Consider the following 14,689-nt stretch of genomic DNA (forward strand, 5'->3'; position numbering starts at 1 on the left):
TTGTTTTTGTTTTTGTTTTAGGTGGAGTCTTGTTCTGTCACCCAGGCTGGAGTGTAGTGGTGCAATCTTGGCGCACTGCAACCTCCCCTGCCCAGGTTCAAGCGATTCTCCTGCCCCAGCCTCCCAAGTAGCTGGGATTACAGGCACCTGCCACCACACCTGGCTAAATGTAGAGACAGGGTTTCACTATGTTGGCCAGGCTGTTCTCGAAGTCCGTCATGAACTCAGATGATGTGCCTGCCTTGGCCTCCCAAAGTGCTGGGATTACAGGCGTGAGCCACCACACCCGGCCTGATAATATTCTGTGTTTTTTTGAAGTTTTATTAGAGAAAGGGCAGAGAGGAGGCAGATGAACCCCTCTGAAATAAGTAAATGGGTTTGTGTGATAATCCTTCCAGAACAGATACTTAATCTGGATTCTGTAACCCTCAAGTTGTGTGTGAAATACTGCATGAAAAGTAGTAGTGTATTATTCTGGAGATAGATAGGCTCTTTGGCGTTATCAAATATTCAAAGGGATAATGACCCCAAAAAAGTTAAGAACCACAGCTGTATTAGGGTCTTAAACTTTTTTTGTATACAAAAATTATTAGGAATAAAAATGAGTTTAAAATAAGGGACTACTAGGCCGGGTGCGGTGGCTCACGCCTGTAATCCTAGCACTTTGGGAGGCTGAGACAGGGAGATCATTTGAAGTCAGGAGTTCAAGACCAACCTAGCCAACATAGTGAATGAATTTTTGTATACTAAAAACAAAAATTAGCCGGGCATGGTGGCGCATGCCTGTAATCCCAGCTACTTGGGAGACAGAGGCAGAATCAGTTGAGCCCTGGAGGCAGAGGTTGCAGTGAGCCAAGATCACACCACTGCTCTCTAGCCTGGGGAACAGTGTGAGACTCTGTCTCAAAAAAATAAAAAGTAAGGGACTGCTATAGATGAGTGCTTCCTAACCTTTTCATCTTGTAACACAAAAAGAGATACTCGTATGACACAAGGATAAACATGCACACTGGGGTAAGCTGTTAAGACTGCTTGTAGCCAGAAGTGACTCTCCAGGCCCACCTCAACTTTAAAGAAATTAGTATCTCATTATACATATGATCTATTTATAACACTATGGTTGGGAAATTTTATAGATTACCTTGGCCTATCAAAAATCAGCTTTCACCTGGCACAGTGGCTCATGCCTGCAGTCCTAGCACTTTGGGAGGCTGAGGTGGGCAGATTGCTTGAGCTCACAAGTTTGAGGCCAGCCTGGGCAACATGGTGAAACCCCTGTCTCTACAAAAATACAAAAAACTACCCGGGTGTGGTGATGTGCGCCTGTAGTTCTGGCTACTCGGGAGGCTGAGGTGAGAGGATCTCTTGAGCCTTGGAGGCAGAGGCTGCAGTGAGCTGAGATCACACTACGCACTCCAGCCTGGGTGATAGAGCCAGACCTTGTCTCAAAAAAATTTTTTTTTTTTTAAATTAGCTTTCACGCCAGACAAGGTGGCTCACACCTGTAATCCCAGCACTTTGAGAGGCCAAGGCGGGAGGACTGCATGAGCTCAGGAGTTTGAGACCAGCCTGGGCAACGTAGCAAGATCTTGTCTCTACTAAAACTTTTAAAATTAGCTGAGCATGATAGTGCATGCCTGTAATGCCAGCTACACAGGAGACTGAGGCAAAGGATCACTTGAGCACAGGAGGTCGAGGCTGCAGTGTGCTATGATTATACCACTGCAGTCCAGCCTGGGCAACAAGACCCTGTCTCAAAAAAAAAAAAAAAAAAAGCTTTCAGACTAGCCATAAGCGTCCTATATACTGTGACCGAGGTGTAGAACTCCAGTGCCCCAGACTCGGAGCAAGTGCTACAGCCTTGAAGCCTTTTGACTTCCCTTTGGCCCTATTAACCTCACCCACCCCACCCAATGGATATGAGGGGGCAGATATTGATCCCTTGGTGCTTTTGTGGGGAGTAGAGTGAAACAGTCGCAGTGTGAGAATCTCATAACCAGAGTATAATTTTATTTTGGATTCAGTGTAGTTTGGGGATTTACTAGGATTTAAGGATTCATCTTCCGGTTCTATCACCCTGGAAGAGTTTGAGCTCCCATTGTAATTTCAGCTCTGAAAGACACAGATTGTTTAGTCTGCTGTTTGTTCCTTACTCCTTACTAAAAGATGCTCTCTCTAAATTGGACTCCAAACCTGTGTTCTTAAAATAGAAGTTTGGGGAAGCAATTAGCCAGGATAGTTGTCCTTAGCTAGCTCCAGGATTCCCCCATCTTTATTGGAAAAACACCCTGTAGATGTGGCATAGCTTAACATTCTACTCAGAAGTGACAGTTATTTGCAGGAAGGTCAGTCCTCTGGCCAGGATGGTTCTGGAAACCACAAAGCTTCTCTGTAAAATGAGCTCTCTGTGCTGGCTTAATTACTGAGCACATACCTTGTCATAGTTGCATCCCTAAGCATGCATGTATATACTACTGTCTGCAGTTCAGTTGGGTACTTGATGTGTTGCCATGCCAGTTAATTGTTTTAAGCTGTCTCAACCGTCCATTCCTTTTCCTTCCTATTGTTGCTCCTCTCCCAGTCTAGGTCTCATGATCTCAATGCTGGGTAAATACAGCCGCTCTCTGTCCACCCTGAGTTCAGGGTGAAGAATAGAATTCCAAGTGACTTCAAATAAGCATTTCTCAACTTTCATTTAGCAAATATTTAGGAACAATCATGTGCCAGGTCTCTGCTAGGCCATCAGAAAACAGAATTGAAGAGGATACAGTCCTTGCCCTCAGTAGGCTCTCAGGACCAACTTCACTTTCCACCTAGAAGCCACCTCCTTTAAAGGAGCTTTTTTTTTTTTCTCTTTGAGACAGCATCTCCCTCTGTTGCCCAGGTAGGAATGCAGTGGCATGAACACACCCACTGCAGCCCCAACCTCCCAGGCTCAGGTGATGCTCCCACCTCACCTTCCCAAATAGCTGGGACTTCAGGCACACACCACCACTCCCAGCTAATTTTTTCATTTTTTGTACGGACGGGGGTCCCGCTTTGTTCAACCAGGCTGATCTCGAACTCCTGGGCTCAAGCAGTCCTCCTGCCTCAGTCTCCCAAAGTACTGGGATTATAGGCATTAGCCACCGTGCCCAGCCTGGCAAGCTAATTATTTCCTGCCAAACTTCAAGTGGTGCTCTAGTCCCTAATCAAATACAAATTCTGTCTGACATTCAAGACCCTCCTGCCAGGCGCAGTGGCTCACGCCTGTAATCCCAGCACTTTGGGAGGATGAGGCAGGCAATCACCTTAGGTCAGAAGTTCGAGACCAGTCTGGCCAACATGGTGAAACCACATCTCTACTAAAAACACAAAAACTAGCCAGGCATAGTGGCATGCACCTGTAATCCCAGCTACTCCGGAGGCTGAGGCAGGATAATCGCTTGAACCTGGGAGGTGGAGGTTGCAGTGAGCTGAGATTGTGCCACCGCACCCCAGCCTGGCAACAACAGAGCGAGATACCATTTCAAAAATACATATATATATATACACACACACACACACAAATTAGCTGGACGTGGTAGCATGTGCCTGTAAATCCCAGCTACCCAGGGAGGATGAGGCAGGAGAATTGCTTGAACCCGGGAGGCGGAGGTTGCAGTGAGTTGAGATCACGCCACTACACTCCATCCTGGGCAACAGAGCGAGACTCTGTCTCAAAAAAATAAAAATGAAAAATAAAAGCCTGGCCAGCGGCCAATATGGTGAAACCCTGTCTCTACTAAAAATACAAAAATTAGCTGGGTATGGTGGCATGCACCTGTAACCCCAGCTACTCAGGAGGCTGAGGCAGGAGAATCCCTTAAACCCAGGAGGCAGAGGCTGCAGTGAGCCACACCACTCCAGCCTGGCCAACAGAGCAAGACCCTATCTAAAAAACAAACAAACAAAAAACACTCCGGGCGGGGTGGCACACGCCTGTAATCGCAGCACTTTGGGAGGCTGAGGTGTGAGGATTACTTGAGGCCAGAGGTTCGAGACCAGCCTGGCCAACATGGCAAAACCCCATCTCTACTAAAAATACAAAAATTAGCTGTTTGTCGTGGTGTACTCCTGTAATCCTAGCTACTCAGGAGGCTGAGGCATGAGAATGGCTTGAACCTGGGGGGTGGAGATCACAATAAGCCAAGATTGAACCACTGCACTCCAGCCCAGGCAACAGAGTGAGACCTTGTCTCAAAAAAACAAAAAAAAACAAAAAAACTCAGTGGAGGATTGGATTAGTTAATATACATAAGCACATGATGCCTGGTACACAGTAACTCAATAAAAGTTATCTCAAATTTAGCATTTAATTTCTCTTTTTTTTTTTTTCTTTTTGAGACAGAGTCTCGCTCTGTCACCCAGGTTGGAGTGCAGTGGTGCCATCTCGGCTCACTGCAACCTCTGCCTCCTGGGTTCAAGCGATTCTCCTGCATCACCCTCCCGAGTAGCTGGGATTACAGGTACGCACCACCATGCCGTGCTACTTTTTGTATTTTTAGTAGAGACGGTGTTTTACCATGTTGGCCAGACTGGTCTCGAACTCCTGACCTCAAGTGATCCGCCCACTTCGGTCCCCCAAAGTGCTGGGATTACAGGCATAAGCCACCTCACCCAGCCTAGCATTTAGTTTCATACCATACTGTTTGCTACTGGTTTTGTTTCTCCAGTTGGATCACAGACTCTCAAAGTGGTACCTTTACACTTGTTTAATTCTCACCCATAATACCTACTGCAGGGTCAGATATGTATGAGATACTTGAATACCAAAAAAATTTTTAAATAAAAACATCTGACATCCCCCATTTAGGGTTGTCTGATTGATAGCTTGCAGGTTCATAAGTACCCATCTACCAATTTGTTTGTAACTGCAGAAGAAACCAAATCCTGCCGGGCGCAGTGGCTCAAGCCTGTAATCCCAGCACTTTGGGAGGCCGAGACGGGCGGATCACGAGGTTAGGAGATCGAGACCATCCTGGCTGACACGGTGAAACCCCATCTCTACTAAAAAATACAAAAAACTAGCCGGGTGAGTTGGCGGGCGCCTGTAGTCCCAGCTACTCCGGAGGCTGAGGCAGGAGAATGGCGTAAATCCGGGAGGCAGAGCTTGCAGTGAGGTGAGATCTGGCCACTGCACTCCAGTCCGGGCGACAGAGCGAGACTCCGTCTCAAAAAAAAAAAAAAAGAAACCAAATCCTTCCCAAATTTAAGCTTTTAGAACTCCTTCTTTAAAATGTCCTTGTAGTTTGTATTCTTTATCCCCAACTGAGGCTTCAGGTCAGGAGATATTGTCCTTCTCAACCCTGGTTGCTATTATAGTTGCCTGGGCAGCTTTTAAAAACATTCATATATAAGTCCCTCCCAGGATCCATTACATCAAAACGGGGAGGGGAGGTCCTGCCATCTTTTAATGTGTTAAAAATAAGTTCTCTAGGTGATCCTAATGTTTAACCAGAGTGAAGAGTCTCTGGCCGGGCTTGGTGGCTCATGCCTGTAATCTCAGGACTTTGGGAGGCTGAGGACCGCAGATCACCTGAGGTCAGGATTTCGAGACCAGCATGGTCAACATGGTTAAACCCCATCTCTACTAAAAATACAAAAAGTAGCCATGTGTGGTGGCACACACCTGTAATCCCAGCTACTCGGGGGAATGAGACAGGAGAATCGCTTGAATCCGGGAGGCAGAGGTTGCAATAAGCCAAGATCATGCCACTGCACTCCAGCCTGGGTGACAGAATGAGACTTCATCTCAAAAAAAAAAAAAAAAAAAAGTCCCTAAGGTAGAGCAATGGAAGATTTTATTCACAGAACGTTAGAGCCAGAACGTATTTTTAGAAATCATCGAATTTACCACTTTACTTAACAGAAGAGAAGCTGATGCCAAGCCGGGAAATGATTACTCTGCGGCCATACCAGCTGCCTAGAGTCCATACTGAAGCTCGGAGCTTCTAGCTGTGTCTCCACCTCCCAGAACAATGTCCTCCCAAGCCAGACCCAAGCAGAGAAATTTGCCAAAATAAGGGTGCCAAGGCTGTTGCCAGGGTGGCCTCAGCAGAGGTACGGGGAGTAGAGGAAGTCCCCACCCCTTGTTCCACCCACAGCAACTTACCTGTTTACTCATGTATAATCAGGGAAAACACGTTCCACAGCTTAAAAGAACAGGTAGAAAATCAGTGACCCCTCCCCTCACTTTCAGATGAGGAAACTGAGGCCCAGAGAGAACTACAAAGCCATAACAGCTGTTCAGTGGCAGAATTGGAACCAAAACTCAGGCCGACTAACTCCCTGAGGTACAAGGAGATAAAGTGATTTCCCCAAAGGCACAAACTAGTTGGTAGCTGAACATGGACACCTGAATACAGTATCTAGGACTGTCAATCTAGAACTCCTACTAAATTCCCTAAAATCTAAGAGGTCACCATTTGTGAGACCCTAATATTAGAAACATCAAAACGTGAATTAAGACTATCCTAAGAACCAGGTGCAGTAGCTCATGCCTGTAATGCCAGCACTTTAGGAGGCTGAGGTGGGAGGATTGCTTGAGCCCAGGAGTTCAAGACCAGCCTGGGCAACATACCGAGACCCCATCTCTACAAAAAATATGAAAGCCAGGCCTGATGGTACGTGCCTATCATCCTAGCTTCTTGGGAGCCTGAGGCGGGAGGATCACTTGAGCCCAGGAGGTTGAGGCTGCAGTGAGCTGTGTTTGTACCACTACACTCCAGCCTAAGTGACAGAGCCAGACCATGTCTTAAAAAACAAAAAGCCAAACCAAATACACACACACACACACACACACACACAAAAGAATGATCCTAGAATCAAGGAAATATGATACTTGTCTGAAGTCTGAGTTCCTTCAGGGACTGAGCTGATGCTGAGCTCAAGAAGTGTGTGCTGGGTGGGTCTTGGATGTGAATCTCCCTGAACTTGCCCAGAGAAAGAAGACAGAGCATGAAAAAGAGAAGGGAATTTGGGATCTGATAGAGTTGGGTTCAGATCCAGCGGTTCTGATTTTGAGCAACACCTCTGCTTCTCTACCCTTGGTTTCCTGGACCCTAAAGTGGAGTTTTAATACATCACAGAGTTGCTGTGAGGCCAAATTGTCAAGTACAGACTGGCATGGGATGGCGGTTTGGAAGTGATTCGTGACAGCGAAGTTGGCCGTCCTGCTGTTGATCCAACCCCACCCATCCAGGCCTGCCAGAGGGTGCAGAGTGCTCTCCAAGACTTGAGCTGTGAGGCCCAAACCCTGGGGAGAAGATAGATGCTGGAAGGGGAGAGGAACATGACTCAGCCCCAGGGATCTTGGGAGGACAGCAGCTTCTGGGCCATGAACAAGGGTGGGTACAAAAGCCTCCTATGGGGGTGACTAAACTCTGCCCTGGCCTCAGATACCTCCCACTTACCTGACCCAAAGGCTGATCTTCTGGTATTGTACTTTTCTTTTCTTTTCTTTTCTTTTCCTTTCCTTTCCTTTCCTTTCTTTCTTTCTTTTCTTTCTTTCTTTCTTTCTTTATTTCTTTTTTCTTTTTCTTTTCTTCCTTCCTCCTTCCTTCCTTCCTTCCTTTCCTTCTCTCTCTCTCTCCTCTCTCTCCCTCTCTCCCTCCCTCCCTCCTTCCCTCTCTCCCTCCCTCCCTCCTTCCCTCTCTCCCTCCCTCCCTCCTTCCCTCTCTCCCTCCCTCCTTCCCTCTCTCCCTCCCTCCCTCTCTCTTTCTTTCTTTCTTCCTTTCTTTCTTCTTCTTTCCTTCTGAGATGGAGCCTCACTCACTCTGTCGCCCAGCCTGGAGTGCAGTGTTGTGATCTTGGCTTACTGCAACCTTTGCCTCCTGGGTTCAAGCGATTCTCCGGCCTCAGCCTCCTGAGTAGTTGGGATTACAGACGTGCACCACCATGCCCAGCTAATTTTTGTATTTTTAGTAGAGAAAGGGTTTCTCCATGTTGGCCAGGCTAGTCTTCAACTCCTGACCTCAAGTGATCCGCTCACCTCAGCCTCCCAAAGTGCTGGGATTACAGGCATGAGCAACTGTGCCCAATCTCCACATTCCTTTAAATGAAGGCATCATTAACTGTAAGGCCCTTGTTAGGGATAAAATATTTTACCTTTGAGCCAGGTGACACATTTCCCTCTGAATACCAACTGCTAATGTTTGTATGGTGAGTGTCCTACCACTTAGAGTACTTCCTTATGACATCATCATATTCAATTTGATCCTCACAATAAAACTGGGATGTCAGGCATATTATTATTATTCCCCCACTTTTTTTTTTTTTTTTGGTCAGGGAAAGAAATAAAAACTTAGAGAGGTGTATGCCTTGCCCAAGGTCACAGTGCAGAAGCGGAATGCTGATCCTGGTTTCACCAGCTAATTGGCGAGCAACATGAATTGAGCGGTTACATGGAGCTAATGATTATTCTACTTCACAGAGTTGCTGTGGGCTTTGATATGAGAAAACACATGCAAAGCTCCTAGTGCCTGGCACGTAGCAGTCAGACACGAACTATTAGTTCTCTGGGCAGTGGAAAAGAGGGTGGTCAGGGAAGGCTGCACAAAGGAGGTAACATTTGGATTGGGCACTAATGAACAAGCTTCCCCAGGTGGAAGGAAGTCATTCCAGGCAGGGAGAATAGGGATGAAGGGATAAGGGTTGTGGGGGCTGGCGCACTGGGAGAGCTGATTGTGGGGAGACTGGTAGAAAAAGCTGGGGGTGCCAGGGAAGAAGTGTGAAGGGCCATGCATGATGGAAGCTGAAGAGATTGTGCATCTGCCCCCAGCTCTGCTGCTTGCTTCACCTCAGCCGGCCTAGCTTGTCTGGAGACAAACGATGGGACAGGTCACGGGATAGTCATGCTTTGATAGGGAAAGTGTCGGAGCAAAGGACTGTTGGGTAGAACAGGTTCAGGGGGAGGATTCCAGCCCCTAGAAGCTGCGGGAAGACACAGACTCCAGCAGGAGGGGGTGAGCTTCCACACAGGGATGGACAATATGACAGTGTCGCATGCCTTTCAGTGCTGCGGAAGACAGTGCTGCCATCCTGCCACCATCAGTGTGTCCAGCTGCAGGCAGAGCGTCCAGAGAGACCCCAAGAGAGAGCAGGTCTCAGCCCATGGTGCCAGAAGCCAGATGTGCCGGGGCCTTATAGAAGGGGACCAAAAAGGAGTGATCTGAACCCCAGTCTTGCTGGGGCAGGTGGCTTTGCAGAGGTGAGCATCCTGGAGCAGCCGTTCCAGGCGGGAAGTAGCCGTTGATGGGATGAGCAGATGGAACAGTGTCTGCCTAGAGTGCTGAGGAGGGAGAGCAGGAGGGCAGGAGGGTGTCCACCTGCACAACCTTTTTAATGAATTTTTTAAAGTTTTAAATGTATCAGGGTTACATAGGCACATAGCTTAAAGTCAAGTTATATAAGTCTCAAGTAATATGTTTGTATTGTTATTCTTTTTTTTTAATTTTGATGTACTATCTAGTGGCGTCCCACTAATGAATGATTAGAATTTAGCTGTTTTCCCTTCCATTTCCACCAAATACCCACAGTTCCCATCTCCCTCATCCCTTCAGTATAGTCTTATTGTAATTTTACTAGATTAGATTCCATTTTTACATCGTTAAGACTATGTAAATGTATTCAGAGATGAATCCACACAATATACTTCAAATATTTTCTTTTTTTGAGACAGGGTCTCACTCTGTCGCCCAGGCTGGAGTGCACTGGCACAATCTCGGCTCACTGCAACCTCCACCTCTGGGGCTCAAACGATCCTCTCACCTCTACCTCCGGAGTAGCTGGGACCGCAGGTGCATGCCAGTATGCTAGGCTAATTTTTTGTATTTTTGGTAGAGATGGGTTTTCACCATGTTGCCCAGGCTGGTCTTGAACTCTTGACCTCAAGTGATCCACCTGCCTCAGCCTCCCAAAGTGCTGGGATTATAGGCGTGAGCCACTGCTAAACTTTGAATTTGTTTTCAGTCATGAATACCTTTTTGTTTTACCTAGTTAATAATTATTTTTTAGCTTATATATTTATTACTAATTAAATCCCAAGCTCCTCAAACTTTCCATTATCTATTTTGCTTAATTGCTAGTATTTCCAATGTTTCCCTGCAATATATATAACATTTCAAATATTTAATGAGTTAAAATGGTTTTGATTGGCTAGTCTGAGATGAAGCTCTCATTTGCTGTGCTGACTCTTTAGAGAAATGTGTTTGGATTTTCAGGCAATTCGTGTGTGAGTCTACGGTAGGCATGGCCACCTGCACAGTGCTAGTTTCTGTCCTCAAGGAACTTCCAGTGTCATCTGAGAAATATAAACATAGAGAAGTCACCATATGAGAAATAATCTAGTTAGTACCTGTTGAATGGGACAGACAGGTCAGTGTGGACTCAAGTTGAGTTTTAAGGGCGTCTATGTTTTTTATTATGATAAAATATACATAACATAAAATTTACCATTTTATCTACTATTTTTTTTGTTTGTTTGTTTAAGACGGGGGTCTCGCTCTGTCACCCAGGCTGGAGTGCAGTGGTGTGATTTCGGCTCACCGCAACCTCCATTTCCCAGGCTGAAGAGATCCTCCCAACTCAGCCTCCCAAGTAGCTGGGACTACAGGCACGCACCACCAAGCCTGGCTAACTTTTGTATTTTTTGTAGAGATGGGTTTCCACCATGTCACACAGGCTAGTCTTGAACTCCTCAGCTCAAGCGATCTGCCTGCCTCGGCCTCCCAGTGTGCTGGGATTACAGGTGTGAGCCATTGTGCCCGGCCCATTTTAGCCATTTGTAAGTGTACGGTTCAGTGACATTAAGTACATTCACATCCTTGTGTGGCCATCACTATTACCTCCAGAACATTTTCATCATCCCAAACTGAAGGTTATAGGTATTTTTTACTCTTTATGTTACATTTACTATTTCTCCTTACAAAAATAGGTGTTCGATGTGGATAGTTTGAAACAAACAAACAAACAAAAAAACAGAAAAGCACAAAGAAGAAAATAAAAATATCCCATAATTCCACAAATCGATTAGAGACTTGATGAGAAAGGTGTGGAAAGGCATCTCAGGGTGAAATGAGACCCATCCTGCTACTCAGAGGGCTTAAGCAGCGGAGAAATGAGGATGATAATTTTGAATATGAAGGGTGAAGATATTGGAAACATACCTATCTTTTGTATCTTCCTTAAAAGGGGATAAATGGGGGAGGCAGTGAGTGGTTCTAATAGTGAACCCAACCCTGTAAAGATTCCAGCAGCTGTACTGATGATCAGGTCTGTTACCATATATCAAACCACCCCAAGCTTAGTGCTGTAAAACAACAGCAGTCATTTGTTGTTACTATCTCTCACAGTCCTGGGGGTTGGCTGGGCTCAGGGGTCTCCTATGTGGTTGCAGTCAGACAATGGCTGGGCTACAGCAGTCAAGAAGGCTTCCTCTCTTACACATGTGGTTCCTGGGCTGGAAGGTATCAAACAGCTGGAGGCTGGAACGGCTGGGGCCCCTCCAGCCCCTCTACCTCCATGGGGTCTCCCCACATGGTCTCTCTTATGATGGCTTCAAAGTGGCTAGACTTCTTACATGGTGGCCCAGGGCTCCAAAGGCGCATGTTCCCCAAGAGAAAGCAGTGCAGGAGCAGTAGCCCCTTCTATGACGGACTTCAGAAACCAGGCAATATCACTTCTGCCACATTCTGTTCTTTTTTTCCTCTCTTTTTTTTGAGATCGAGTCTCACTGTGTTGTCTGGGCTGGAGTGCAGTAGTGAAATCTCGGCTCACTGAAGCCTAGGTTGAAGCAATTCTTCCGCCTCAGCCTCCCGAGTAGCTGGCATCGCAGGCACACACCACCATGCCCAGCCAATTTTTGTATTTTTAGTAGAGATGGGGTTTCACCATGTTGGCCAGGCTGGTCTCAAACTCCTGATCCCAGGTAATCCACCCACCTTGGCCTCCCAAAGTGCTGGGATTACAGGTGTGAGCCACCACACCTGGCCTCTACTTCTTAAAGGGAGGAATGTCAAATAATTTGTAGACATATTCTAAAACCACCACAGTGGTGGATTCTGTTATCTAGTCTAGAATGATATGAGTACCATGGACCCCCACTGCTGGTCTACAGAGCAAGTCATCCGTATATTCTTGATTTAGAGTCAGAGAGCCAATATGCATTTTAGAGATGACTCAGGTAAGTGCTTCCCAACATTTTTTTGATGCTCAAACCCCATTCACAATAATGTGCTATCTTGTCCCCTGCTGAGAGATTTAGAACTTTCATCATTTTTGGCCCAGGCATCTCGAGCCTGTAATCCTAGCATTTTGGGAGGTTCGAGGTGGGAGGATCACTTGAAGCCAGGAGTTTAAATCCAGCTTGGGCAGCAAAGGGAGACTCTGTCTCTCCAAAAAAGTCAAATAATACAATAAATGAATTTTTCATCATTTTTGCATGGTTTATAATAAAGAAGTAACTTTTAAAAAACATTTGTTCAGAAAACATTCATTGGGATTTTACTGTCTTCTGTGCACTGTGCTAGATGCCAGGGATATGGGAGGACACATGGTTCCCACCACAGTGGGGTTACTGTCTAGCAGTAGAGCCAGACAATTTAACAAAAGATGATAATAAAGTGTCTTCAGTGCTCTGATCAGAGAAGTACCAGCTCACAAAATACTTTCCCTGGTTCTGATCTCTCTGCTCAGATTAAAACCGCATTTCTAGGCCAGGTGCCATGGCTCATGCCTTTGGCTCACACCTGCAATCCCAGCCACTTTGGAAAGCCTAGGCGGGTGGATCACCTTGCAGTCAGGAATTCAAGACTGGCATAGCAGAACCCTATCTCTACTAAAGAATACAAAAATTGGCCAGGCGCAGTGGCTCATGCCCGTAATCCCAGCACTTTGGGAGGCGAGGCAGGTGGACCACTTAAGGTGAGGAGTTTGAGAACAGCTTGACCAACATGGTGAAACCTCATCTCTACTAAAAATACAAAAATTAGCTGGGTGTGGTGGCGTGTGCTTATAATACCAGCTACTTGGGAGGCTGAGGCAGGAGAATCGCTTGAACCTGGGAGGCAGAGGATGCAGTGAGCCAAGATCGCACCACTGCACTCCAGCCTGGGTGAATACAAAAATTTGTCAGGCATGGTGGCAGGCGCCTGTAGTCCCAGTATGTGGGATGCTGAAACACGAGTGAGAATCACTTGAAGCCAGGCAGAGGTTGCAGTGCACCACTGCACTCCAGCCTGCGTGACAGAGCAAGATTCTATCTCAAAAAAAAAAAAAAAAGAGAAAGAAAGAAAAGAAAAGAAACAAAAAAACAAAAAAGAAACAACATTTCCAGCACTTTAATGCTGTCACTTGGATGTCATACAGGGCCCTCACACTCAACTTGTTTAAAAGGCTAATTCACTTCCCTCTCCTAGGTTCTGCTCCTCCCCCATGTTCCCTTCATTTAGTAGTATCCTATCCACCTAGTCAAACCTACAAGAATTCTAGCCCTGTCCCAGTCTCTTAACCACTACATTGACCTGTTCCCAAGATGTCACTTCAGTCCTAGAACTGTCTTAGGGAAGTTATTTTAAGAAAAAAAAAAGTTTTTTTTTAAACAACGTATTAATTCAAGGTAATTTTAATATATTTAAATTTAATTATTTTAAAAGCCATATTACTCATTTAATAAATGATTCATGCTGATTTTAAGGTAATTAGGGGCCACGCACAGTGGTTCATGCCTGTAATCCCAGCACTTTGGGAGGCCAAAGCGGGCAGATTGCATGAGCCCAGGAGTTCAAGACCAGCTTAGGCTCACATAGTGAGACACCGTCTCTACAAAAAATTCAAAAGCTAGCTGGGTGTGGGGGCGTGCATGCCTGTGGTTCCAGCTACTAGGGAGGCTGAGGTGGGAGGATCACCTAAGCCTGGGAAGTTGAGGCTGCAGTGAACCAAGATCGTGCCACTGCACTCCAGCCTGGGCAACAGAGCAAGACCCTATCTCAAAAAAGAAAGGAGGAGAAAAAGAGAAAAAGAAAGGCATCATTTGTCAACAAACAAAACTATATATAAATGTGGTTTGAGGACCAAATATACAATGAAATATAATAGTGTGGGCTGGGTGCAGTGGCTCTCGCCTGTAATCCCAGCACTTTGGGAGGCCAAGGTGGGCGGATCACGAGGTCAGGAGTTCGAGACCAGCCTGGCCAACATAGTGAAACCCTGTCTCTACTAAAAATACAAAAATTAGCCAGGCGTGATGGCATGTACCTGTAGACCCCAGCTACTCGGGAGGCTGAGGCAGGAGAACCACTTGAACCCGGGAGACAGAGGTTGTGGTGAGCTGAGATCATTCCATTGCACTCCAGCCTGGGCGACAGAGTGAAACTCCATCTCAAAAAAAAAAAAAAAAAAAAGAAAAAGAAATTAATAATAGTGTGTTATAGGATCAAAAACAGACAAAAATTGCTTTTATAATATGGTTGCATTTTGTGTTAAATATTTTAAATTTTCTGAGTTTTATTTCTGAGATGTGAAATAAAAGATTTTAGAATTTATTGGGAAGTATTCCCCACAAAAGAATATACTGTGGATATAGATGATTTGTCTTTCCAGTAAACAACAAGCCGAATTAGATTCAGTTGTCATTAAATTTTGTTTTTTTAAACAGTGTTTTTTAGGCCAC

This window comes from Trachypithecus francoisi, unplaced genomic scaffold, assembly GCF_009764315.1.
Source record: "Trachypithecus francoisi isolate TF-2019V2 unplaced genomic scaffold, Tfra_2.0 Lachesis_group3, whole genome shotgun sequence".
NCBI classification, from domain to species: Eukaryota; Metazoa; Chordata; class Mammalia; order Primates; family Cercopithecidae; genus Trachypithecus; species Trachypithecus francoisi.